This window comes from Eleutherodactylus coqui, chromosome 5 (assembly GCF_035609145.1).
Source record: "Eleutherodactylus coqui strain aEleCoq1 chromosome 5, aEleCoq1.hap1, whole genome shotgun sequence".
NCBI classification, from domain to species: Eukaryota; Metazoa; Chordata; class Amphibia; order Anura; family Eleutherodactylidae; genus Eleutherodactylus; species Eleutherodactylus coqui.
Window position 1 is genome coordinate 146138291 of NC_089841.1, and position 27891 is coordinate 146166181.

The window sequence follows — 27891 nt, forward strand, 5'->3', positions numbered from 1 at the left end:
ATAAAAATAATAATAAAAACACTTGTCTCCCTTTACTTTGTAAAAAATCAAAAATACAATCACACATGTGGTATCCATGCGTCGTAATGACCCAGAGAAGGAAGTTAATACATTATTTAACCCCTTAATGACATGGCCCCTTTTTTTCTTTTTTCCCCATTTCTTTTTTTCCTCCCCCCTGTTTAAAAAATCACAACTTGTCCTGCAAAAAACAAGCCCTTATATGGCCATGTCAATGGAAAAATGAAAAAGTTATGGCTCTTGAGACGCAACTGCAAAATTAGTTGAAATTCAATGATTAGGCCATTTTAAAAAACCTGCCCTGGTGGGCACGACAGGGTGGTAGGAAACCCGCCACTCAAGGGGTTAAGGCCCATTTACACTGGACAAATGTAGGGCAAATGATGCCCTACACTCATCCCTGTGTGTACTCGCTCCCATGGTGCTACACAGGAGTGAGTATCGCTGGCTTGCTCAGCAGGAATGCGGGACGGCTGGAGAAGATTTCACTCCTCGCTCTCCCCCGCCTCTGTCCATTCACTCTAGGCAGTGGTCGTTCAGTAGTGAACGGATGCTGTTTACACCAAATGATCATTGTTCAGGAATTTAAGCTGCATAAACTCCTAGACGATGATCTTTTGGTGTAAACAGTAGCCGTACAGTACTGAACGGCTGCTGCTAAAGTGAATCGACAGGGGCGAGGGAGAGTGAGGAGAGAAATCTCCTCCAGCCATCCCGGCCCCCTACTAGCCTCTCTGTGATCGAGCCAGTGATACTAACTCCCGTGCAGGAGCACGGGAGCGAGTATGTGTAGGGACGAGTGTTGGGCATCGTTTGTCTGACATTCGTCCAGTGTAAATGGGCCTTTATTCCTTGTCTGATTAGATGCAGCTTCACATGGGCTGATAATCAGGCAAATGCGTATTCCTACGAATGATCATGCCTAATTGTTAGCCCGTGTAAAAGACAATTAGCAATGTAGTGATATAGCTAACTGTGGAGACAGCTCAGGCTTCCAGAGTGATTTCATGTTTATTAGGGTATACCGATGGGTGTATCAAATGAAGAAAGGTGTAATCAGAACTTCAGATTGATAAGGGTTATGGTCTGGGTATTAAGAAATGTTTTTTTCTTTTGTTTTGTTACGAATGTTTCTAAGAATGATGGTTATATTATTTGTACCAAATTTTAGGAACATAATATATCAGAATCATAATAACTCCCAATGAATTGTGCTTTTTTCACGGAACTTCACCAAAGGACAATTACAGCAATTACAAGACGTCTCTGTAAGGGCTCGTTCAGACGAGCGTGGTTTTAGCACAGTATAGGTGTGTGAAAGATCGTGCTTATACTGCACTAAAGATCGCGTGAACGGGTGATTTTCCAGCCATTAAGTCTGGAGCTTAATAAGCTGTAAAATTGCCAGTTTACATGATTGGAAGTGCATGGTGCGTGTTATTCAGCTCCCATAGGAGTCTATGGGAGCTCTCAAGCATCACGCACTAAAAATAGGTCAGGTCCTATGTTTTCTCTCAGCACGGACCTTAGATTCAAGCTTTGCAGTCGCATGTTCTATCTTTAACCTTGTAGCATGCAGTAAGCCAGATTGCAATATAGAGCAGCAAAAATGTTCATGTGCAGACTGATTGAGCAGCCACTCGATTCATCCCAGGGTAGGGAAGGGGTGACTGCTAACAAACCCAGTCTACATAATATGAACCGATACCAAGATGACCGCCATAGATACAACCCACACTGACTAAGCAGTGGATTGCCCTGCATAAATAAGTGTGCCACACTGGCATGTCAGCCTGGGCTCCTCCAGCATCTATAGCAAACCGCACGCATAGAAAACACACACTGATAAATGCGGGTGTTAGTATTTTAGGCCCAAAACATATAAGCTGGTGGGTCGTGGCAAGACCACTGTGCGTACGCCAGAACCTACGCTATCTCACAAATCACTACATAAAATCACAGAGGTGAGAAAAAATGCTCAAAGACATAACTCACAGAAAAAGAAGCCACATCCAGGATATATACTACAGGAAAGGTTTGCTGCATGCCACAAGGTTAAATGGCGACCGAGCCTTTCCTGTAGTATGTATTATGTATCTGGCTTCTTTTTCTATCTTTGATTGGTGCAAGCTTTTTCACAACTAAAATTCCTTTATCTGAACGGTTCTATAGGAAACCATTGGTTCTATTAGAGGCGATCTTTTCATGCGCCTATAATGCGCCAAATACACGCTCATGTGAGCGAAGCCTTAAAGAACTTTAGTATGGGGTAGAATTACTCTCTATACTATACATGCTAATTCACACAGAGATGAAGACCAGAAAAAGCTACAGTTCCATTGTGTTATAGCTTGAAATGTGCTTCTAAAATATTGAACCAAACAGATAAAATGTTTTCGGTATAAACAGTGCGGCATTACTGTAAGCCAGCTGAGTATTTCCCACATTATTCTGTTCCATTCACTTTAATTGAAACAGTTGTTTCTTAGAAGCCTGAAGTTTTGTGACAGCTCTCCAGGTTATTTAACCACTTCAAAGTCATCCATAATGTGAGGAAACTGTTAAAGCACCGTCCAGTTAAGCCCAAATCCGTCAGTGTATTATTTTTCTGACTCGGTCACAGTCTTGCAGACAGTAATAGGATCGGATTAGCCAATTTTAATTAGTTTCCTTTTCAAAAGATTCACTCATATTTTCCCTTCTTAATTTTTTTTCCATTTGGCAGATCTAGCCAATTATCTTCAAACAAGTTTTCCTTCCATTAATGTTTTTTTTTGTTTCATTTCTAATGTCACAAGGACAGCAGCAAGGAGACATAGAACGTGTTATACAGATGCTGCACCCTGTTGGCTTGCTTCCTTAGTAGCAAATCTAAGATTATAACATGTGGCATTGCCTTATTTCTGTTTCTAGTAGGTCTTTCTACATGAACCATCTCACCTGGTGCATCGCAATCTTCTGCTGTATGTAATACTGCTCTTTATCTGTAGTAATCTGGCCTAAATTCTATTCAATTCTGTCTTTTATTCAATGCATTCATTGCCTCTCTATGCAGAAATATAATAAATAGAAACAAAAGATTAAAGAAAAAGATGGGACCATGGCTAATACTCTATATATTGTATAAAATCGATGATGCTTGCCTTTTTTACTGATGTTTTCTGATGGCGTTTTTTTTATTCACACGTATTTATAGTTTACCTATTGTAACATACCAGAAAAGAGCCAGACCCAGAGCATACTGTGATTTGCAAAAAACACCATGTTCCCAAAAATTTCAGCAAAATTAGAAAAAAAAGCACTACAAAAAAACTCAGTGTTTGTAGGGCTTTTCGTATTTTACCATTGACATCCGCACGTAGTGTTTTTGCCAGAAAAAAATTCTGCTGCATTAAAATACCATAAAATGTGCTATGTTTGCAAAAATGGCTTTGTGAAACCAACAGGATTATAGACTTTAGGCAATAAAAAGTGCTTCTACAACTTTAAGGCTCATGCCCATGGCCGTGATGGACTCCGCGAGTGGAATACTGCAGCGGAGTCCATCACGGCGCTCCCCCAAAGACCTTATACTCACCTCCAGATCCGCTGCGTAGCTCCCACATGACACTGCCGGCACGCATGTGCAGTACAGCGCGTGACGCGCCGGCGGTGTCACATGAGGTGCTGGCTGCGTCACATGATGCGGCTGGTGGTGGTGGTGGGGGGCGCGTATTTGCGCTATACTACTGCTGTGCTACAGCGGATGTATAGTGTGACGGGCGGCTTCCATTGACTACAATGAAAGCCGTCAGCGCGTATTCCCGGGGCAAATAGGACATGCCGCAGGTAATTTCCGCAGCGTGTACATTGAGCTATTAGGTTCAATAGAACCTAATAGCTGTGGAAATCCAGCCGTGGGCATTAGCCCTTAGAGTTTGTGAATTTCATACACGTTGTGATAGTGTTAGTAAATATAATGATATACCATTATCCAGGACTTTAGGACTTATGGCATATCCTCAGGATAGGTCATCAGTAGATTTTAATTTGTGCCTCCATAGCAAATCATCGTTATCAACAGCACATCCCCAATTCACATGGGTAGATGTACAGCTGACAATAATGATTTTTCTGCTGCTTGGGATCCCCACTGATCGTCTGATTCCCAGCACTACTGTCAGTACAGACTTCGCAAGAAGCAAAATGTGCTATCCAAATTGCAACAGCTGATGGTAATGCAGACACAGCTCCCGCTAAGCTCAATAGGAGCTGTGCCTGCACTAGCAAAAAGGTACAGAGGGCGCAATCTGATTCTTACCCTGTCCTTGCTGACAGCAGTACTAATCAGCTGATCGGTAGAGATCCTGAGAAGGGAACCCCCCCTTCATTCATTTATTGATGACCTATCCTGAGGATAAGTCATCAATAGAAGAAAAGGCCTCCCTTTCTAAACCCCATAGCTATACTGTTTATGTCAGGGGTGTCGAACCTTTTGTGCATCTCTGAGCTACATTAGAAGAAGAGTTATCTCCGGTCACATATTACATACACAAACACAAAAGCTAATAAACAAAAAAAGAATCTGTGCAAATTTTTTTGTGCTATTCACCAAAATCTATAAGCAAAAAATACCTCACATAATAATCCTAATCTACAGTTTTCCAAACAACCCTGTTACTCCTCCACACAACCCATATCATCCTCCACAGTCCTCCAACCCTGATTGTCCACCACTGTGACCCCAAACAAACCTCCATCATCCTCCAAATAAGCCCCGCTGCCAGGCTATATCGACTGGTGTCAGTGCCTCCTACTGCATGCAAGCCTAGACACATAAACCTGTCCAGGCTCACATGCACAGCATGGACTAGCCATGATGAGACCACCCTTTCTCGTCCTCACCCCGATACTGGATAGGAGTGGTCACGACTTGAGAAGACAGGAAGGAGAATCACCACTGCAGCTGCAAGTGCCGCCCACAGCCTTGTATGAGCCTGTTGTTGCCAGGTACCGCCTGCAGCCTCGCCTCCTCCAGATTCAGCCTCCGCTTTATTTTGGGCCACATTCATAGCCAACCTGGGCCAAACAGATTCTATAGAGGTCTTCGGTATTTATCTTCCCAAGTGATTTGGGCTGGGTATTTGTAAATAGAAAAGAAAATGATATAAATATATGTTTGTGTAAAAGTCTGCTGTCATGTATTCTAACAAATTTGTTATTTATTCTGAAAACTTCTGCTGCCAGGCGAAATCAAAAAGGCGATAAGTGCTTTTGTGAGAGATAAAAATTCAGTTGCCTCCAACAGCGGATATGACACATATCACCGCTCACAGAAGTAGGTCTGAATATTTAAATTAGGCATTGGTTAAACTTAGAGATATAGAAATAACTTAGTATGCAAACCTTCAGTTAAAAGGTAAAACTTCCCAGTGCTCCTTAATCCTTCTTGTGTGTTGGGAGTTGGGTGGGTGTGAGTGTGGGGGGAGTAACCCTAATTTCCTCCTTATGATACTTCTATGTTCTCCCTTTTGACTGTTCCAGTGAGGTCATACATTGCCCCTTTCAGTGTTGATGTTTCCAAGGCTGTTGCATTTGGCAGTGCCACCAAACCCTGTGCTTAGATGTTGAGTACTGAACAGTGATTTTCCTGCAGAGGGTGGGACCAATAGGAGATAGTGTCCCTCTTCTAGCTGCTTTGTTGCAAGCAGACAGCTCTGTACATTGTGCTGTGGCCTGGGTTGGTACTGCCGGCTGATTCCTATTAAAGTGAAAAGGACTCAGTCTGCAATATCAACCCAGGCCACAGCACAATGTAAAGCGCTGTCTGCTTCCTGCAGCTAAATGGCTAGAAGTGGGACAACCCCTGTAAAGAAAATGTGTCACGTATATTTTTTAACTAATTAAAACCAGTTTTAGATTTTTTAATTCTATAGTCTGTAGATGACTATAAGGATGGCCATATTACCTGAGCTGCGATTTACAGCATTTAGATTTATCCTTTAAAACAATGGACAGGAATGCATTCATTGACTTCTGTGGGAGAGTGTTTTAGGCATGCTCTTTGATGTGTGCAGAGTTTATTCTGCCAGGAGGGGAGGAGGTGAGATGTGACCATCACCTATTATGATTGGTGTATCCTGTCTTATTTATATATAGGTGTTACCTTTCAATCTAATCCTTCCTGTGATGATAATGCGATGACTACTGAGCGGTGTTCTCTACAGAACAGAAAGTATCAAACTAATATTAGGCGTAGTGGTCAGTGTGAAAACTGCAGGAATTTAGGATTTTTTAAAATACAGATTGTGACAAAGGAGAGTTTATTTTTTCAAAGAAGTGCAACAAAAAAAACACTATAAAACACCCTCCAAAAATTTTCTATTTCACCCCACTTAGAAATTTTTCAAGGTTTTAAAATACATTATACAGTACTTTAAATGGTACCACTGAAAAGTTCAATTCATCCCACAAAAAACAAGCCCTCATATGGCTATTACAGCAGACAAATGAAAAAGTTACGACAGTTTTGAAATTAGGATGAAAAAAGCAAAAATCAAATAAAACTGGTTCTTAAGGCCTCATGTCCACGGGGTAAATCAGGCCCGCCACGGATTCTTCATGCAGAATCCCGCAGCGGGTCCCTTCTTTCCCGTGGACATGAGGCTAAAAAGAAGATTAAACTCACCTGTCTGGACGCTCCGGATTTTCTCTCCATCGCAGCCGGATCTTCTTTCATCGGCCTGGCGGATGTGCTCGGCACTCCGGCAGCGTGCCACGCGCATGCGGCAGGCACCCCATTATTTTTAAACTCCTGCTCTCCCGCACTACCGCGCTGGAGAGCAGAAATTCAGGTACGGGTGTTCCGCGGATCCGGACTGCTTCCATAGGCCTCAATAGAAGCCTGCAGGAGCCGTCCCCGCGGGAGACCTGCACTAAAAATGGAGCATGCCACTCGTGTTTTCCTGCAGACGCAATCCGCGCCTCATGGGAAAATGACATCCGCAGGTATTTAACTATCTGCGGGTGTCCAATGCATCCCTATGGGGCGCGGATCACGCTGCGGGACAAACGCTGCAGATTTTAAATCACATTTTCCCCGTGGACATGAGGCCTAAGGGCTCATTCACATGAGGAAATTTTTGTAGCTAACTTACATGTGCAAAAAACCTGCAACTATTAGAACTAATGGTTTCCTATGGAAACATTCACACAAAGGAATTTCAGCCATGCAAAAAAAAAATTGCACCTAAAAAGATAGGACATCAGCGACTGACCTATCTTTAGTGTGCTAAAATCACTGAGGTGAGAGAAAAAACAGACATTATTCACTGAAAAGGAAGCCAACAATACAACACCTGATAGACAAAAAATATTGATAAATGCAGAACTAACACCCGCATTTATCAGTATTTTTTGCATGCGGTTTGCTATACATTTGGGGGAGCCACTGTGGAGATACAGGGCGATCCACTGCTTTGCCAGTAAGGGTCGCACTCTTGTATAGTGTGGCGCACCTGTCCATGGCTGGCATCTTTGGTATCCGTTCACATGTGCAGACTATGTTTGTTTGCAGTCACTCCTCCCCAATCTGGGCTGGGTCGAGTGAGTGGTTGCACTGAAAAAGTAGCTCCTCCATATTATAATGTGGCTCTCTACATTCTACTAGGGTCTGCGGCGATTGAGCCTGGCCTGAAGTCTATCAGGTATCTTTAGTGCACATAGACTTCTATGGAAGACCATGCGAGCCGGAGGGCAAAGGGAGATAAAAGAATTTCCCCTCACTTGGGGAGAGAGAGCGATGAAGGGAAGCCCCAGGAGAACCCCCTTCTTCTCTGTGGGGTTTCCCTTCACTGTAGAGAGAGAAAGTGATGAAGAGATGCTCCTGGGGAACCACCTTCATCGCCAGGGATCTCCCGTCATCACAGTGGGGAGAGAGGGGTTCCCTGCAGGGAAGAAGGAGGGAAGCCCCACGGGGCTTTCCTTAATCTCTCTCCTCCCGGAGCAGCAGCACTTTTTTCTGCGATATGCAGCTCCCAATCATGTGAATGGGCAATTTCACTTCTAGTTAAGCTCGGGACTTGATAGTGTGAAATCATCCATTCACAAGATTTTTAGACAATATTCAGATAATGGGAACACGGACCTATAGTGAGTAAAATCTTCTTTTTATTGAAATAAGTGTTTACATAATCAGGAGCACGGAGTACGCGTTTCAGCTCGGCAGAACCTTGTTCACCATGAGGTGAAACGCGTACTCCGAGCTCCTGATTATGTAAAGCACTTATTTCAATAAAGAGAAGATTTTACTCACTATAGGTCTGTGTTCCCATTATCTAAATATTGTCTGTTTATACAACCACCTGATCTAGAGGCTTTCTGACGTGAGTATTTATCATTCCCTACAAACTTGTAAAGAAATGAGCGGACATGGATGAAGCAAGGTGAGACGATTTTTTCCTTTGAAAGACACAAGATTATTAGCACAGTTAGCCTCAATTTTTTTGCATGGCTAACTTCTTTGCCATTTTGACGCCCGTGTGAATCAGCTCTCAGGAAGTAAGGAAGGCAGCACTCCATTCAGAAGGAGTGGACTTAGAACTGTATCTGCAACCGTTTGGCTTAGGGGCCATTCTCATAGTGTAGTACAAAGTATTATCTAGTGTGCCCATTTTACTCTTGCAGCAATGGGTGGTTGGGATCCATGACAGTAGCAGCATAGTTGTCATGAGGACCTACATAGGTGTAGAGAGATGTCCTTACTGAGTGATCTGTGCAATCCTACATATGGCACATGGTGCAGTCTGTGGTAAAACAAAGCTTCTCAGAGGCCCATAACAGAATGATAAGAGAGCTTCTTGGAGGGTGCCTCTATTGTGCAAATGTGCTAAAGTGGTTCTGCCTGAACTCCTGGTTTTGGCTGTGCCTATCCTACTTGGCTTTCCTTCCCTCTCCTCTCCTGACTTTGGCTAGCTTGTTGACCATGGTGCCTTCGACTGCTACCTACCCTGACCTTGGTCCTGCTTCACAATAAGTTCACCACTCCTGACCTCACCTCTGTTCCTTAACTATGACTTAGTTTACATCCTCCAGTACTGCATTACAGTATTCCTGGCCAAGTTGTATCAGCCGTATCTTAACTGAGACTATTTCTGGGGTAGTGGTCTGGAGTTTTCCTCAGCAAATTTCTAGGTACAGCCTGCAGATCTAGCTCCAAGTCAAATCGGTTTAGAGGCACAGTGGAGCCACTTCTGCTGCTGAACATACAGTATATGCCTAAATAGATTACTTGACCAACTACACTCAGATGATGCTAAAAAATGGTTTGATGCATGACATGTAAATAGTACACCCTTCCCCTTAAACATCAATATTTGGACAGAATTTGTATGCATATCTGTCATAGTCTGTTCTTTGGATAGCTGCATAGACCCATTGTTTTGTCCTAGCGCTAATCCAAGAGCAAGTATCTAAAGTATTCTCATTTTAAAATAATCTTCAAGGGGGTATGAAAATAGAAGAGAAGAGAGGGCATGGGGGCAATCTTGATAACTGCCAACAAGACCAACCAACTTCGTGGGCTGGGCTTCTTTATGCTGGTACTACTATACATGCCACTTAGGGGAGGCAACCTGACCACACCAAGCCGAAAGATAACAGGATCTATCCTGTAGTGTTCCATGGCTAAATCCTCTCCTGTCTAAATTGATACTGCAGTCAGAAAGCAATGCATTTTTACAGCAATGTGCTAATCGGGACGCATATTTCTGTTTTCAGCCGCACTTAAGCAGCGCTGCTGATGAGAGCCACCTGATTGGCTTTTCGGCACCACGTGACTACACAGCGTGCACGCGGATTGCCTTCAGCAGCCGTGTGCACTACACACTACAGTTAAGCAGACGTGCACTACACACTACACTTAAGCAGCACGGGGTTAGGTTTAGGGTTAGGTTTAGGGTTAGGGTTACCTAAACCTAACCCTAACCCCACCCCTAAACCTAACCCTAAACACTAACCCCAACCCTAAAACTAACTCTAAACCCTAACCCTAAACCTAACCCATAAACACTAACCCTAACCCTAAACCTATACCTAACCCTAAACCCTAACCCCGTGCTGCTTAAGTGTAGTGTGTAGTGCACGTCTGCTTAACTGTAGTGTGTAGTGCACACGGCTGCTGAAGGCAATCCGCGTGCACGCTGTGTAGTCACGTGGTGCCGAAGAGCCAATCAGGTGGCTCTAATCAGCAGCACTGCTTAAGTGCGGCTGAAAACAGAAATATGCAATCGGGACCTTTTTGAAGTAGAGTGTTTGTTATCAAAACGCTGTTTATTGTCATTTAGCAAGGTTAATTTTGTATTGATTTTTCCAGAAAAAGCAACGTTCTGCTTTACTAACATGTCACAATAAGTATTTTATTCTTCTCTTTCAAGGGCCTTTCTGTAGAGATACTTTGTTTATTAAAAAAAAGGCAGAAGAACTTGATGTCAGGATCCAATTGTAAAACAAAATAAACCTAATTATTGGTGTTAGGCCACTCTCACACATAGCATCGGCAAAATGTCACAATTTTAGTGCCGTTTTCGGACGCAGCGATTTTTATTGCACCCCATCATTATAATGGTTGATGAGCATTAAAAAGGGTGAAAACATGACAAAATAGAGCAGCCAGCGCTTAAATTACAGCATTACATAACGCCACGTTTGAGCGTATGTCTGCAAGGCCTCGTTGAAATCAATGGGAACGCTATAGCGCGATTACTGCAGCATTCAAAATACTGTAAAAAGCGCATGTGTGAGAGCGGCCTACCCCTTCAGCTTATGCACATATTTCTGCAGCTTATATCATTGAAAGAGTAAGAACGGCGGTTGCTTGATTTTTTTCTAATCATTAGTGCAACAGTGTTTCTATTTCTTAATGATGTCCCTTAGAAAGCAATGGCTTTTGAGCTGTCTAACTTGTTTTGTAATTTTTTAGGTAAAATTTGAAGAAATGGTTCTCCAGAAATCTTATTTTTATCATCAATAGCCTGCTGTTGGTCACTTCTGTATAACCATATCTTGGTGTGCAATTACTGTACATTATAACATTGATTCAAATATAAACTTATACCATTTTTGAGAGTGAGTTGCAGAAACATGATTAACTAAACCCTTGAGAGAGAAACTATTAATTCCGTAAAGGGCTCTACAGTAATCTTAACCACTTGCCATCACACGCAGCTTTTGCCTTCCTGACAGCCCCATTTTTCAAATCTTACATGTGGCACTTTTTTTGGTAATAATTTTGAAATGTTTTTAGTTATACGAGTGATTCTGAGTTTATTTCATGACAGTGTCCTTTACACTCATGCTAAATTTTGGTCCGTATGTTTTGCAATGATGAAATATATACAACATTTTGGAAAAATGATCAGACACAATAGTTAACAAATAATATTTACTGTATGTCTATTGGCATCATTTTTTAAATGCTCCTTTTTCAGGACCTTACAAGGCTTATACATTTGGGAGCAAATTTTCAAACTTTGAAGAACATTTCTAAAATCTATTTTTTAGGGACTATTTTGGTTTTGAAGTAGCTTTGGGGGGCTATTTTTAAATTTAAAGCATTTTTTTCTGTAACAAAACAGGAGTTATCAGAGGGAAAAAATCAGCTTTGATTATTCTAATTTCTTAGTTTTTAGAAATATCCCACAGGTTGCCCTAGTGCGCAACATGACTCAAACACAACCCTCAGAAATGAAGAAGCACCTTTTGGATTTTGGGGTCTCCCTTTTATTGGGATTATTTACTGGGGGACGCACAGAATAGCTCTTTGGGCCATATGTTGCCCCTGGGCCACAGGTTGTGCACCCTTGAATTGTATATGTACAATATTTGGCAGTATTCAACCCCATTGCAGTTGGCTTTATTTGTCAAATGTACAAATTTTCAGCTGTTTGCAAAAAATAAAAAAATAATAATTTAAATGTCTCAATACAAGTGATATAACAAGTGGTTTCTTTAACTTCAACGTACATTTGATGACTTTTGCAGTCTCAGAATCATTAAACTCCCTGAATAGAATTACTCATAAGGAATCAGGTGTTATCTCAAACACACCTGATGCAACTAATCAAGGGCTTCATTAGTTACATCAGGTATGCTTGATAAAAAACACATCAAATACCTGGACTAGCTAGGGCTTTGTTGACTGACATTTGACTGCAGATTAGAAATGTAGTTAAGTTAAGAGAATGATCCAATAAAATTAAGAGAAAAAAATCACTGCTTTGCACAAACAAGTAAAAGGTTATAAAAAGACAGCAAATTCACCAAATGCTCCTAGAGATACAGTTAAAGGAACACTGGCTATATTACTTTGATGTGGCAGAAAGCTATCACCGGCTGCCACCAGATTCCTCGGTAGGCAGGTGATCAAAAACCCTTAAGTGACTGTAAAAGACCTTCAGCAAGACTTGGTGGCAGCAGGCACTGAGGTTTTTGTTTGCACAGTAAGACCTACACCTCTACTGACCCAAAAGTATATGAAAGGTTGGCTCCAAATATTTTCAAATCCATATAAATAAGCCCCAGAAGTTTTGGGATTCTATTCTATGGAGTGATGATACAAAACTGGAACCTTTCGTACTATGGATCAGTGTTATATTTTGAGGAGGAAGAATGAAGCATGCACTGAATAGAACACCCTGCCTACAGTGAAGCATAGTAGTGGCTTGGAGCTACTTTGTTTCCTCTGGCACTGGAAACCCGCACTGTGTGGATAGTAAGATGGATTCAATCAAGTATCAGGAAATCCTAGATGAAGATGTCAAGCTTTCTGCATCAGTGCTTCAATGCAAACTACTGGTATCTGTTTACATTGCTATTGTGATCACATAACGTACATCCACTGTTGTGACTGCTGCGGGCGATCACTAGTCTCAGCGGTCTTGAGCCATACGTGCTAGTATTACTGCTGAGGCCAATGATTGGCCGCAGTCAATGGCAGCAATCACATGGATGTACAGCCTATAATTGCCACAGGAAAAGTGAATAAAAACTGTCAGGGACTGCTAGGCTGGCAGTGCTGGAGCAGCAGGGGAGCAATGGTTAATTTTTATTTTATCACATTCGCTATTGTTATACTAATTTTTAAAACTCCAGGGAAGCTTCTTTACATGGTACCTCTAATGTTGCTGTTTGCTAAATCAAGCAAATCTGGCAGTATTGTTACAAACACATGATGGTCAAAGCTTTTCCAGCATATTGCAGATATGACTTAAGCCATCATATGGTTGCCTCATCAACAGCACGGCTCAATCTGCCAGACGCATTGTCCGTGGGCATTAACTTCTGCTAGGTTGGGGTAAGAAGAGCAGCAACATTGGAGGTATCCTTTAACAGAATTCCTCATGCAATAGAGTTTATATGAAAATGAGTTTTCAAATTGGAAAGCTCCTCCATGTTGCTATGACCAACAATGACATTTTATCCGGAAAAGTTTTCATACATGAAGCTCCAAAGTTTTTACTCTGGACCCCTTTATAAGGATCTAATTATTAGTTTCTAAGGTGTTTAAGCAGTATTTTAACACATTGTCCAATTTATGTTGCTCAATCTTTCCATTCAATTTCTGTAAGAGTTTATTTTCAGCACCATGGACAGAGTAAGAACATCAGATGAACTTTTAAAGGGGTAGCGCCACTACATACTGTATGTTACAAACACTAAAACCGAATGCAGCAACGTGCTCTTTCTGAAACAGCATTCTCTGGATTTTATTGTACAAAATCATTTTAAATAATATGTGCTACATCTATGGCTGCAGGAATTTGTTATTATGCACCTACGGTAGTACGATATGTACATATGGGCAGGTAAAGTTTTACAGCCCTTCCTGAAAACCTACCCAGAAAGGGGGAGGGGTATTACCATCAAGAGACTGGTAGGTATGATGGTAGATAGTCACATTGTAAGAACGGTAATCTTTATTTATAGAGCACCAACATATTCTGTAGCACTTTAAAAGCCAGAGGGAACATAGACAATACTGAATTATACAAATAAACAATGTGAACAATAGGAGTGAGGGCTCCACTTATCAAAATACTAACCACCACCTGTCTGTGAGTGATGAGTGGCTGTGTGAGTTACATGTGATGATGTCAACATTGTGTAATCAGTCACTGGGGCTCTGAGCTCCGATCCTGATCACATGACAGTGATGTCATCATAGGTCCTTCATCCCCGTGCACTGAATGAGGGATTACAGGTGGACTACATTCCCCACTATATTACTAAGTGGTGCATTGCACTACCAGAAACACTGGTACTAGTAATGAAGTAGTGGTGACACAATGTTTGTTCTGTACAATGGTCCAGCCATCTTTTAAATAAATAGGGTACATAAATCTCTATCAGCAGGTCACCAGCTGGTATCTGTGTACATACATATACAAAGTGCACTAGGGTACATGAAAGGTAGGGAACACAGTGGAAGGAAGGAGTCAGAATTACAAAGGGGGGATACAGAAGTGAGATAAAGGGAGAAGAATTCGATTAGGGAATATGGTAGACCTTCTTGTACTTATTGTTACTAAGATACAGCAAGCAAGAAGACATTTTAACAACTTAACTGAAGCAAGCATGATCAGGCAGCTCCTGCTAAAGAGAATGGGCTCATAGGGTGTATAAAAAAGGTCTAGGTACATGGAAAAAAATTGTTCTTCCTCTTTGCAAATCACTGGTCAAAGCACACAGAATATTGTGGACAGTTTTAGGCACCGGCACTGAAGAAGGACATATCAGTCCTTGAGCGGGCACAAAGGCAGGCAACTAAAGTAATAAATGGCATGGGTGGACTACAATACCCAGGGAGGTTATCAAAATTGGGGTTATTAAGTTTAGAAAAAAGATGGATAAGGGGCAACCTAATAACTATGTATAAGTATATCATGACTTAATACCAAGGACTGTGACTGTAACACAGGTTCATCCTCTACGTCTAGAGGAAAGAAGGTTTCTATACAGACTGAGAAGAGGGTTCCTTACTGTAGGAGCAGTGAGACTATGGAACTCTCTGCCTGAGGACATGGGGATGGTAATTTTAAGAGGGCCCTGGATGCATCTCTTGAGTGGACGAATATTACATATTACAGTCACTAGCTTAAGGGCCCTTTACACAGAATGATTATTACTAAAAAAAAACGTTCAAACGAGCAAAAATAATGATCGTTTAGTTTAAACACAGCCAACGATTGAATGAAAAATGATAAATCGTTCACTTTTCGTTCATCATTCATTTTATGCAGGCATAAAAATCATCGTTGGCTTATTCACTAATTGTTCTGTTTAAATACCGTCCGTTCAGTTGATCTCACTTATACAGTAAATGCAAATGACTGATTTCTCATTTGAATGAGCCAGTGATGTATCTGCCTGTATAAAGAGGCTGCACGAGCGAACAAGCGAAGTTTGATGTCGTTCCCTCATTCAAACGAGAAATCGGCAGGTCTAAACGGACCCCTTACTTTAGAAGGGTTGTTGATCCAGGAAGTTATTCAGATTGGAGTCAAATGGAATTTTTCTCCCTAAAATGAGGAAGATTCTACCTTATTGGGGTATTTTTGCCATTCAACAATGAAGGAGAATAGGCTGAACTGGATGGATGTCTTTTATCAGTCTTCCATGCTATGTTACTATGTTACATCCACAGAAGACACATAAACTAAAGGCTGCCCATTTTGAAGCTGTGCTTTGTGATGTAGTGTAATTAAGGTCATCTTGAAGTTGTGTGTTCTGAGATAGATAATCTTTACAGTTTTTGCAGTGACAAGCTAACAAACATACCAGATGCATATATATTAAATACCCACACACAAACATGCAGATACATGCCTGCACAAACACCTATACACAATGTAGGCAGGTGAAGTGGTGGATGGAATATATCCCCCTCCCAGGCTCTTAATCTGGACAGGGTGGCGATCCAGTCCAGAGTTTCAACCTGGTTCCCAGAGAACTCAGCTGTAGGCACTGACCCCGTTACTGGGGCATAAAAGACTGCAGCCCTAGGGAGTCACTGTCTGACAGCCTGAGGAGGGAATACCTCTTTACAAGCAGGACCCCCCCAAAAAAAACCTGAGCACCCTGCATGGTGCAGCACTTGCACAGGTTATGTTGTATGGGCTTTTTGTTGTTTTTGCCTGAAGCATAGTTTCGAGTAATAATCTGAAGTAAGTTTATGCACCTTCGAGTCCTGAGTGTCATTGCCGCCCCCACCCCCTGGAGAAGACTGTTACAACACATATACACTTCATATATCTTTTTCTTTAATAGTAATGGCGTGGGCGGTGGAAGGCCTTGTCTCGGAAGCCTTGAATGTGTTCTGTTGTATTATCTTTGAATTTAACTAATGTCTATACAGTAACTACCTCCAGAAAGTTAATGAGAAAACATTTTCAAGGCATTCACACACAAAACAAAAGTTGACTGAAGGGTTAGACACATTAGCAGATTAACATTTCCAGCAAAACATTCTAAGTGATTTAATTACTTTTGACAATGAAGTTCAGACTTATAGATTTTCAGCCAACTCTGCAAAACACGTCTCGTTTTGTTCTTCCTGTACAAATGAGTTTATTAAGTGCTGATGTCTATTCTCTTGTGCTTGTTAAGTAGCAATTCCCTTTTGGAATTTTATTCTAAGTGATTAATATAGTAATAGCGTTAGTATAAAATATATGGGAATTTCTGTTTGCACCATTGACAGTATATCAAATAAAAAATGCAACACATACATACATTTCTAAGAAAAAGTAAAGCCTCCTGCAACATGGCAGAGCCGGATTCTACATACGGAATCCCACAGCGAATCTGACAGCCATCGGACATGCGTAGTACGGATTTGTTTTTGAAAGTCCTGCTTTTCCTCTGTCATTGCCTAGCAACAACGCGGAATCTGCGACCTTTCCGCAATGTGATTGCGGAAGGGCCGCGGATCGGCCGACTTCCATTGACTTCAATGGAAGCTGTCAGTGTGGAATCCACATTAAAAATGGAGCATGCTGCGATTTTTCCTCTGCTTGTGGAAACAGCAATTGTTTTCCGCAAGTGTGCAGTAAGAATCGATTTCCTGTAGCATGCTATGGGCACTGTTTGCTGCAGATCCACGGTGTGGACGCCAGCTGCGAATTCCCCAGCAAATATCCGTCAGTGGGCAGGAGCCCTAAGGCTGGGTTCACACTAGGCGGATTCCAGGCGGAGATCTTGCCGTTTTGCAACAGCAAAAAAACGCGGGATTTCCGTTGGGAATCCGCTGCTTTAAAACCCGCGGCACTTAACCACGGGTTTTGAAGCGGCCTGGCCGCACGCTCTTCTGCTGCGGACGGTGCTCCCATAGAGGAGAGCATGGCCGCAGCGGAAGAAGAAAAAAAATGAACATGCTGCAGCCGGTGAATCCGCGCTGCAGCGCCGCTTTCTGCCGGCTTTGCCGCGGCGAATTCGCCATCCCGTGTGGATGAGATTTCTGAAAAATCTCGTCCGCATGGTTGGCTAATCCCGGGATTAGCGGCCACAAGCAGATTTGCCGCAGCGAAATTCCTATTGGAATTTCCGCGGCAAATCCGCCCAGTGTGCACCCAGCCTAAGTAAACCTATGGAATTACCTGGATGTCTGCATTTCTTACTTATAAACATGGTCTCATTGTTATCTGGGTCACAATTATAAACACAAAATACAATTTAAGTAAAGTAATAACACACAAACAGTCGTACTGTTCATATATGTTATTGAGCTCTTTGAGTAAACATTTAGAGTGCAGGGAGAAAAAGGAATTGAAAACGCAGCGTTACTCGCGGAAAAAGAGCCTGTGTGAGGGAGGCCCTAAATTTAATAAACTGGATATCCACCTTTTGCAGTAATCACCTCTACCAAATGTTTCCCATAGCCGCAAATAAGATTTCTACAATGCTGAGGAGGAAACTTGGACCATTCTTCCCAGGTAATGTGTCTCCGTTCATCAATATATTATTGGGATGCCTTGCGTTAACAGTAGAGATGAGCGAGCATACTCACTAAGGCCAAATACTCAAGCTAGTATTGTCCTTAGCGAGTACCTGCCTGCTCGTGAGAAAAGATTTGGGTGCCGGCAGTGGTGAGCGGTGTGTTGCGGGAGGGAGCAGGAGGGAGCGCGCGGGGAATCTCCTCCTCAAACCCCCCCCCCCGCCCCTCGCCGGCACCTGCATTTTTTCTTACGAGCGGGCAGGTACTCGCTAAGGACAATACTCGCTCGAGTATTTGCCCTTAGTGAGTATGCTCACTCATCTCTAGTTAACAGCCTTCTTCTGGTCATGTCACTGTATCTCTATAAAGGTCAAGGTCAGACCGCATCTTATTAGTGATCAGGGCAAAAATCAAAGTAATTGCAAAGGATTCGCTTTCTTACAAATGTAGGTGTGAGTGTTGTATTTTTTTAATTTGATATATTGTTAATGACATAATTGGCAATTCCCTGATATTTTATACTAATGCTATTACTATATTAATCACTTATAATGAAATTATATAAGGTAATTGCTATTCGACAAGCACGAGAGCAGGCAGGATTTAATAAACTCATTTGTACAGGAAGAGCAAATTGAGATTTTTGAAGAGCAAAGGTTTTGCAGAGTTAGCTGGAATCTGGCTCCGCTTATCTCTCAGTTAAACAAATGATTGGGCAGGTAAACATCCAACATGTTGAACCCTGTTTTTCCTGATGGCAGAAGACGGGCAACAATGAAGCAACTTTCATACACACTAGGCTGTCGTAAAAGTAAGAGTCCTTCCAGCTCAGGTTATGATATATGAGACTGCCACCAGAGAGGGGGCCAGTCACTAAATTGTTTGCTTTGGTGGCCTAGGTTGCCTCCTTGATATACATATATATGTTTGCCTTCAATACAGTCTGGTAGTTTCAAGGTTAGTCTAGACAACACAAAACACAATTTCCTCTGCTAAGCTGGCAATGATAGCGTTAATGGAAATGTTATTTCATCTGCCTGAACTAAGCTTTTTCCCTCTAAGCTCTATTTGCAGTATAATGCTACAACATAAATCATTCATTCTGCAGCTGCTATTCCTTATTCATATTATTATAATTAAAACCTCCAGTGCATGGCTGCATATCCATGACCCAGGCCTTCTCTGTTTCATTTAGGCTCCCAGTGCCTGTTTACATGACTAGTAGTTGTAGACATCCAACTACTTAGTTTTTCTTTCTACTTTACTTATAGAGGGTAGGCAGGGCTTTTCTAAATCAGCTGTCATAAATAACTAACAAAAAGCTGCATTATTTACAATATCATGGCCAAGGTCAACAAATTCTCAGGCTGATTATATTGGTGTTACAGGGGTTTGATGGATAGGATATGCAATGATGTTACGAATGAACTCAGGGATGCTCACTGATTCTGAGAATGAAGGGGTAGCAGCACTGCGCCCTCTGCTAAGTTTTTCCTGCACAGCTGTGTAGAGAGCTGTAACATAGTAACATTATATGAAAGACATATGTTCATCCAGTTCAGCCTGTTGACCTCCAATGTTGATCCAGAGGGAGGCAAAAAACCCTCAATGAGATAAAAACCAACGAATGAATGATAGGCGAGAACTGCCTGTGATTGGCTGAGCGCCTCAGCCAATCACAATCAGCTCTTTCAGTAGGCAGGGATTTTAAATCCCCGCCTGCTGATAGATCAGCACTACAGAGCTGGGGACAGCGGAGAGAAGACGCGGCTGAGCCCTGGCAGCTGAAGGGAGGTTAGTATGTTTTTTTTTTTGTTTTTTACACAACTTTTTACTGGTTTTCCAGGGACGGGCTCATATTTAAAGCCCTTCCCTGGAATCCAATGACAGGTGTCGGCAGCAGGATCCTCTACCGCAGCTGTCATGTGTAGGGAATTGAAGAATTCCTCTGCTGCATCTGTAACAGATGTGGCAGGTGCAGCAGCAGGGAATTCTTTATACTAGCGGGGATGAAGGAAACATCTGCTGTATCAGGCAGATGTGTTCTGCATCCCCACGGGGGACATGGCAGCAGTGGATAGGTAAGTTTTTTTTCATTTTTTTTTTTTTTTTACACTAACATTATTGTTTTTCAGGGAAGAGCTTATATGTAAAGCCCTTCCATGAAAAACAATTCAGGGGTGCCGGCAGACTATTGTTTTAAATGGAGCCACTGGCAGCAGCCGCGACTCCATTGAAAAATGTTCGAGGCTCCCATTGACTTCAATGGGATTCGTCACTCAAAACGAGCTCTCGAGCATTACAAAAAGGTCGGCTCGAGTAACGAGCACCTGAGCATTTTGGTGCTCGCTCATCTCTAAACCCCACCAAACATATAGTGATGGAATATTCTAGTGCCATGCTATCACTATTCAAGATGGGATTAACCTTTTGACATGTTCAACTATGGAAACATGACATGGAGCCTTCCTCTGTTACATGGCTTTCTGGCAAAGTAACTGGCTTGTAGTGTGCGACAGAGCAGCGTTAGATTGTAAGCTTCATTGTTTGTGAAACACTGAGGAATAGGTTGCTGCTTAATTACATTATACAGGCATATTGGTTTTCGTGTTGCCTTACAATTTTGTAATATAGAAAGCAGCACACATATTCACTGCATATGGTTACCGATTCAGTCCAAGCTTTATATTTCTTTGTTTGATGGGGTTTGATGCGATTTTTAATATTAATACTATCTGGAGTCTGGGAGAGACCAAAGAAGTTATTAAAATCTAAACAATACCAATAAAATAAATGAAAAAGAGACCCAAATATTGATAATCAGCAGAAAGCAGGGCAAATGATAAGAGAACATCAAATAGTTACATGCAGTCATGGGAAAAAATATTTGATCTTCATTCAAACAATAGATAAAGGTAATATAAGGGTGACTGTAGACATTGCCGTACTGTGATATGTAGCTAAGAATCATGTATCAGAACTACTATATACAGGTATTACAGCAAACTGCAATGGTTTTTGCAATACATCTTTTGTCTTTGTTTTGCCCATACCAGCCATGCAGCCAAAAAATGGCAAGCTGGGGTTAAACCGATTGAGCTCCTGACTTACTGCTCTTTGTGCCATATTGTTACATGTACTGACACAATCATAGAACAAAAGAAGAAACTACCTTAAAAATCTAATGCTGAAAATTACCACATTGTTGGAGAGGATCTTGGATGTAGCTATCACAGCAACACCTCAAACCTGGGCGGTACTATGATAGGTACATGCAGACAATGAGCATCTCCAGCCCACCATGCAATAGCATCACTGTGCTCAGAATGTTGAGCTTACTGCAAGGGGTATGGGTCACTCTGCTTGGCAAAGAATGGGTTTAGGTGATTATTAGATATTATTATTTTTGTAGACACAATATGGGCACTACTAATGTGTGTGAACACATGCAGGGGGCACAATGGGAAAACTATGTGGGGGATACTGAGACAGGCATGGGAGGTATTGGCAGGTATCAGCAGGTCTTGAAAGTCTTCATGGCAGTCTTGCATGGATAGAAAAGAAAAGGGAACACTGGTGGCTGCAATCAAAGAAGATGACACTTTAACTTAACTATATAAAGCATAGTGGCCCCCTGTCTTTGGACTTGTGTCCCTTATCAGCGAGGTACTCAGAACAAGGGCTATAGCTGTCTATAAGTTATTTAAAAGGATTGTCAAACAACTGAGCACTAATCATTCCATTTTCAAGAAGATCATCTACAAGTGAGGACCTGTTCAGGCCAGGCTGTCCAAGCCAGTTCAGCTTAAGAGTAAAACACAAAATTCACCCAATTAAAAGTGTCCCTCTGGTTCTGGGGGCAAAATTTTCCCATGACCAGACGGGGGATTTGCTCCAGATTTCCCAGTTTTCAGTCTTTCAAGATGACGATAAGGCACCTGTAACTACCTGTCACTACGCTGTGTATCAGTAGTCTGAGGCACTACACGCTGCTCTTTGATTGGCCAGCACTGCCATCAAGTTGTGTCTTAGACTAGTAATGAACCACTAATATCCAGTGTGCCTCCGCTAGTCTGAGAACTTGTGCCACCATCCTGGACTGAAGATAGGCCATGAAACTGGCAAATCTGGAGCAAAATTCTGGAAAGGGAGAGATAAGATAATATTACTACTTTCTTCCGGTTCATGCATATATTTTTTCCCAAGACCAGAAGATCGAAGTACACAATAATGTTATTTTATACATTTAGTAGTATTTTAATAGCTACACGTGTTGGATGGGACCATTTTTGCCATCAGTACATATTGAATTCATTGTGACAGGGACACAAGGTGCTAGAAACTGCCTTTAAAGATCTTGTACTTGTTGCTTTTTTCAATGTTTAGAGCCTTTTTCAGCATCTCAAAGTTGGGTAGCAAACAAAGAAGCAGACACAAGTGTTTGATAAAAGGCCTTTTAGACAAAACGAGAATCACTTGAAAAATCGCTCAAAGCCGTCTTTTGAGCGATTCTCTTTCTGTCTAAATGCAGGGACATCGTGCAGTTTTCGTGCACGAGTTGTTGATCGCTGAATTCTAGCTTGCTAGAATTCAGCAATCAGCTGTTATCAGCGGAACAGGCTGTTATCAGCCAGGTGCACTGATAAGATTCTCTCTGCCTGTGTCCTGCTGTGAATTCACAGCGGGGACACTGGCAGTCAGCACTGAGAAGAATACAGCTGTTTGTTTATGCAAAGCAGCTGCATTTTTCTATTAGTGGCCACAGCTGTGTCCCACTCCACTTGCATATTCTACAGTATCTAATTAGTGACTATAAAGTATGCAAAGATGATCGCTCAAAACTGTCACTCAAACTATCGTTTGAGCAACTTTTGAGTGATCATCTGTCAGTGTAAATGGGACTTTATACCAAGCATCATTATGTACTCACATCTGCCAAGTCAACAAAGGTTATGCAAAATGGCTCATTTGTTTCATGTATATATTTCTTAGGCCTCCAACACACTAGTGTTTCTTTTCATGCATGTGTAGCCTGTTAAGAAAACGGATTACACACTGACAGCACACAGATTCATATTATTCTATTATGCAACACACACTACAAAGTTTTTTCACACAGAAATGGATGGCATGAGTAAACTCATTGCATGCGCTATTGAGATCCATTTTACTGATGAAACTCTTATATTCAAGTCAATAGGGAGAGAAAAAAAAAAAGAACTGTACATGGATGCCGTCCACGGTTGAGATTACAAGGCGTGCAGTCTATGTGCTGTCCATTTGTTTTTTAAATATGAAGAAAGATAAAGAATTGGGTTTGTTTCAGTTTTTTGCTGTTGTGAAAAATGGATGGCATGAGGAAGAAAAAAAAAGGACACTTGCAGGGAATCCGCAGGCCACATGTAGCTGCACACAGATGAAAAATGTCAGTTTTATGTGGATGTAACACGGATGTTTTCTTTAACGCCAGTTTGTACCTAGATACCCACCTTATATAGAAGCTTCCTTCCTGTAAACCAGATGTGTATGCCAACTGTTAGCTTTACACTGGATATCAATGTAAGTGATTACTAAATATGTATAATCTTGTCAAGTGATTTGCCATATTAGTCTGAAGTACCTGGTGAGTACAACATTATCACTACTAGATTATAACAAGTGTTTGCAATTGCCAGTGTGAGAATGTACATAATTGATTTCAATCCCAGCCTCTGGAGGCTCAGAACGTTCTAGCTTATCATTATGTACGTACTTTAATTGCTAGAAGAGGACTCACTGGGAATTTGGGGTATTGTTAGAGAGAAAAAGATGCTGTGTATTTGAACAACACATTAATGCTGTTTGTTGATTCTTGAGGAAATGGGCTCCTTAAAGTTGAAAGGTATTTAAGTCTGGACAGTGTGGGAAAGATTTATAAAAGCGCCTGAAATTACATTGCATTTAACGGCGTATTATCCTGTTTCTCCTTATTGAAATGACCATTCTTCTGTAAGGAAAGGATTCAGTTATTTAATATATTTTTTTTGCTTTGCATATTTTCTAAATACTACTATGGCACGGTAACAGACAAAATCCCAAGATTTAGACTTCTCACCTACCCTGTGTCTGATCACTGGGTTTTGACCAATAGAAGGCCGCCAATCACAAGAATGAGGGTCTTATTTTTCCCTCTATCAGTTTAAATGTTGGGACAACCCCTTTAGCTCCTTCTTGCCCCAGGATTTATATGTATGCCCTGGATGGGAAGGGGTTCATGTGGAGCGTACAACCTCAGTTCAAAAAAAGTTTAGTCGCTTTGTAAAATGTATAAAAATGTAAAGAAAAAAAGAATACAATAATTTGTAAATCTCATCTTACCATATTTTATTCACAACAGAACCTAGAAGACATCAGAAGGTGAAAGGGAGACATTTTTCCATTTCATAAAAAAAAAAAAATTAACTAATTTAGAAATTGCTGGCAGCAACACATCTCAAAATGGTTGGGCCAGGGCCATGTCTACCATTGTGCAGCATCCCCTCTTCCTTTTACAACAGTCTGTAAACGTTTGGGAAGTGAGGAGACCAATTGCTGGAGTTTTGGGAGTGGAATGTTGTCTTATTCTTGTCTGATGTAGGATTCTAGCCACTCAACAGTCCTGGGACATCTTCATTGATTGTTTTTTTTCATAATGCACCAAATGTTTTCTATTGGTAATAGTTTGGCCTACAGGCAGACCAGTTCAGTACCTGGCCTCTTCTTTTCAAAAAGCCATGCTGCTGTGATGGATGCACTATGTGGTTTAGCATTGTCTTGCTGAAATATACAAGGCCTTCCCTGAAAGAGATGTTGTTTGGATGGGAGCATATGTTGTTCTAAAACCTTTGTTTGCTGCTTTGCTTTGATAGTGTCTTTAAAAATGTGACTTGGTAGAAAATTGACCCTTCAGTTATTTTTCATTAGTACCACTTACTTTCCCTGCCTTTTGTTAACCCTGTCTTAGGCCTCATGTCCACGGGCAAAAGAAGAATTAAAATCCGCAGCGGATTTTAACTCTTCTCCTGCCCACGGATCTGCATCCCATAGGGATGCATTGACCACCCGCGGGTAGATAAATACCCGCGGATGGTCAATAAAAGTGATTTTAAAAAAAATGGAGCATGAAAAAATCTGGACCATGCTCCATTTTCGTGCGGGTCTCCCATGGGGACGGCTCCCGCGGGCTTCTATTGAAGCCTATGGAAGCTGTCCGGATCCGCGGGAGACAAAAATCGGAATTTACTCACCCGCTCCGGTTCTTCCCTTCGCCGCGGCACCATCTTCTCTCCGTCGCGTCCGAATCTTTTTTCTTCGGGCCGGCGCATGCGCGGGGCACGTCACCGACGTCATCCTGCACATCCGCCGAGCCGAAGAAAGAAGATCCGGCCACGACGGAGAGAAGATGATGCCGCGGTGAAAAGGAGATCCGGAGCGGGCGGGAGGTAAGTTTATTCTTATTTATTCTCATTTTCAGCACTCATGTCCACGGGGCAGGAGGGACCCGCTACGGATTCTCCATGGAGAATCCGGAGCAGGCCTGATTTTCCCCGTGGACATGAGGCCTTAACGTTTTAGATATGTGTTGCTGCCATCAATTTCTAAATGACTAATTTTTTTTAAAGAAAATTGAAAAATGTCTAACTTTCAACTTTAGATGTGTTCTATTGTGAATAAAATATGGTTATACGAGCAGTCTAAATCATTGCATTCTTTTTTTCTTATCGTTTATTTAAATTTTACACAGCGCCCCAGGTGCAATTTTTGGAATTGGGGCAATAGATGCTGAGCCTACTCCATCTGCAGTACAAACGGACTCTGACTGACTCTTGGCCTCCAGCTGCAGTGGTGGGGATTGGCAAGAACACCAATCCATGCTATTAACTTCTTACATGCCATGATTAATGTTGATTGTGGTATATATAGAGTTAACAGAGAGAGGGAGCTCCCTCTGTGATATCATCGGCCCAGCATCATGAGATGTTGTCTATCACCATCTCATAGCAGTATTATCCTTCCTCTTTGATATGAAATTCTTCACTTCATTAGCTTTCCCAAAGTGATGACATGTCAATTATTGTATGTAACTGGTGCAACCAATCACGGGCCTCAGCAGTCACATAGGGACCATGCAACCATCTTCGCTGAAGCCAGTGACTGGCTACAGTGTTCACATACAAGTATTCGACATGTCATTACTACGGGACAGCCAACAAAGACCAACAGGAGCACTGTGGAGTGTCAAGGAATTTACTGGGTGATTAATAGTTAGTTTGATATTTTAACTAATTCTCTGCTCTTTGGCAAATATTTTACTATCTGGGACAACCCTTTAGGGCTTGAAAAATGTTAATGCCAATGATGCTTCCTCTTGGAAAGACTCTGATGATCTTAGAGCATGGATCTAATCCCATACTTGGCTCTAACTGTATATCACCGCACTTGTACATGAAGCATTAAGATTTTGCAAGTAAAACAAAGCAAGAAGGCACATAAATCAATATTTCTAGGCTATAGCTCACAGGATGTGAACAGAGTAGCCATTATCTGCCATGCAGACCCTAGGAAGTTGGTTTAAGACACTCAACACAGTATGAAATTCTGGAAAGAATTTGTTGTTACTTTTTATTTATCCTATTCTGAGCTCTACAACATATTGAGTTGTATTCATACAGCTGTAAAAAGATATCGAACAGAAGAAAAGCAAACTGGAATGCAGGACTTATAAAAAATATATATTTATTACATATAGAAAAGTCATACAAAGAAAAAACACAGAAATACACACAAGTATAAAAGCACATTAAATCTAAAAAATCTCCACATAATGATATCAATGCCTCAGAGCATAATACAAATCCAAATAGATGTATATCACTAGATATATCCAGGGCATAGTAAGTGCATGTCACAGATAATGCAGAGAGTTTTAAATACCTATTAATATAATATACCTTATAATATAATATAAGGCTCCCCAGAGAGCCACAGTAATGTGGGGACTAGATCCCTGGCATGCATTTCCGGCCAGCCTTCTTCAGAGGGGTACAGTCCTCCACTAATTCTATCCCTTAAATAGTGTCCTAATAATTGAGCACACCTGTTAGTAATGCATGCCCCTTGGAAACACCCCTACACCTTCTCACAAAAGTCTTCCTTCATTGAGAACAGTACATCATATGTAAGGGTGTACCAATATGGCACTCATTCAGGTCAATGAACATATGCAAGACTGAGTAAGGTCACAGAAAAGGAAATTTTTTTTGTATTGATGAAACTGTCTGACAGTCAGTCTCGTAATGATAGAATCCCTGTCACAGGTGACATAGTGGTGCGTATGTGGACGACACAGGGAAGCCAAGGGCCACATACAGCTCTCATGGAGCGATGCTTAATCAAAATTAAAAAGATCGCATCTATACAGAGGCTGCCTGAACGCCATCCGCAATGCCACAATGCGCACGCTCTAACACATGGACAGGAAAAATGGACTACATGCAATAAAAAACGTGCATAAAACAATTACAACATTATAGCAACCTTAAAGGGGTTGTCCCGAGGCAAAAGTGAAAATTTTTTTTTTTTGCACAGTCCCCCTTTTAAAGCAAACATTACTATGCACAAGTGTAAATGGCTTTTAAAGATGGTATCTACTCACCGTTCTAGCGTTTCATCAACTTATAAAACTTCTTCCAAAGATGGCTGCTGGGATCTTCACCCACGATGCACCGCGGGTCTTCTCCCATGGTGCACCGTGGGCTCTGTGCGGTCCTTTGCCGATTCCAGCCTCCTGATTGGCTGGAATCGGCACACGTGACGGGGCGGAGCTACGTGATGACGCGTCGAAGGGGGCGGGGCCAGAACGCCGCTCGTGCCTGGAACCGGGC

At 41.7% G+C, this 27891-nt stretch overlaps 1 protein-coding gene across 1 annotated transcript in view; it reads left to right on the forward strand.

Moving 5' to 3' along the window:
- The window catches only part of TMEM132B (transmembrane protein 132B), a 593064-nt gene that overhangs the window by 147438 nt on the left and 417735 nt on the right, over window positions 1-27891 (forward strand). The gene's annotated exons all lie outside the window — the stretch shown is intronic.